This window comes from Aplysia californica, unplaced genomic scaffold (genome assembly GCF_000002075.1).
Source record: "Aplysia californica isolate F4 #8 unplaced genomic scaffold, AplCal3.0 scaffold00123, whole genome shotgun sequence".
Lineage (NCBI taxonomy): Eukaryota > Metazoa > Mollusca > Gastropoda > Aplysiida > Aplysiidae > Aplysia > Aplysia californica.
The window spans coordinates 688,651-690,242 of NW_004797393.1; the positions used below are offsets into that span (position 1 = coordinate 688,651).

The window sequence follows — 1,592 nt, forward strand, 5'->3', positions numbered from 1 at the left end:
TCTTCTTCTTCTTCTTCTTCTTCTTCTTCTTCTTCTTCTTCTTCTTCTTCTTCGAATAACGCAAGTTTATATTAAGAGATGCTTTCTCGGGAACGCTGTGACCTCAATTGACCTCGTTTGACCTCGTTCGACCTTGTTTGACCTCTTGACCCCAGCTACCAGGAGCTGGTGGACAGTTACGGGATGAAGGGCGAAGGTCAGATCTGTGACGCCATCCTCACCTCGGTGTGCCCCGACCCCAACATGTACAAAGTGGGAATCACCAAGGTCAGTCCACATACTTCACAGTCCGCATACTTTAGTCCACATACTTCACAGTCATTATACTTCACAGTCTGCATACTTTAGTCCACATACTTCACAGTCATCATACTTCACAGTCTGCATACTTTACAGTGCGCATACTTTACAGTGCGCATACTTCACAGTCCGTATACTTCACAGTCCGTATACTTCTCAGTCCGCATACTTCACAGTGAGCATACTTCACACTCAACTTACTTCACAGTCCGTATACTTCACAGTCAACATACTTCACTGTCAACATACTTCACAGTCAACTTACTTCACAGTCAACATACTTCAATGTCAACATACTTTACTGTCAACATACTTCACAGTCCGCACTCTTCACTGTTCGCATACTTCACAGTCAACGTACTTCTCAATCAGTTTACTTCAGTCAAGATATTTTCACTATCAACATACTTCACAGTCTGCATACTTCAGAGTTAGCATACTGCACCGTCAAGATAATTTCACTTTCAAGATATTTATATAGTCAAGATACTTTCCCAGTCACAGGATTTTTGTTGTTGTTTTTTTTTCAGTCAAAATACTTTCTCAGTCGAATATTTTACACTTTCAATGTGCTTTCATATTCAAGATGTTTTAACAGCCAAGTTTGTTTTTTTTGTGATGATGATGATGATGATGATGATGATGATGATGATGATGATGATGATGATGATGATGATTCGTTATTTGCAGGTGTTTTTGAAAGAGCCAGTGTACTATGATCTACGCACTCGGCTTGAACAAGTGAGAGAAGAAAAGAGAAGGAAGGAAGAGGAGGAAAGGTTGAAGAGAGAAGAGGAAGAGAAGAGGAGGAAGAAGGAGGAGTTAGAGAAGAAGAAGAGAGAGAAGGAAAAACTTCAAGTTGACCTGGAGAGAGAGAGGCAGACCCCCATTGCTGAAGGGAACAAACCTAAAGTAGTGCGATCGGTGAGTCTATTGTGGTGGTTGTTGTTGTTGTAGCTGTTGTCGTTGTTGTAGTTGTTGTTGTTGTTGCAGTTGTTATTGTTGTTGTGGTTTGTGTTGATGTTGTGTTGTTGTGTTGTTGTTGTTGTTGTTGTTGTTGTTGTTGTTGTTGTTGTTGTTGTTGTTGTTGTTGTTGTTGATGATGATGTTGATGTTGTTTCTTGTTACTGCTAGTGTATTTTTTGTTGTTCTGTAGTCAGTGTTGTCATTGTTGTTGTTGCTGGTGTTGTTGATAGCGGTCTGTTTTTGCCAGATATGTTGTCTTTCTTTTCTAAATGATCGTCTTCTTGTTGATGCTATCAGTGATTTTGAGTTCGGAGATGATTCTAACC

General features: G+C 40.1%; 1 protein-coding gene across 1 annotated transcript in view; it reads left to right on the top strand.

Moving 5' to 3' along the window:
* Window positions 1–1,592, top strand: part of LOC101861723 (chitin synthase chs-2) — a gene marked incomplete at its 3' end in the record, with an annotated part of 78,176 nt that overhangs the window by 26,807 nt on the left and 49,777 nt on the right.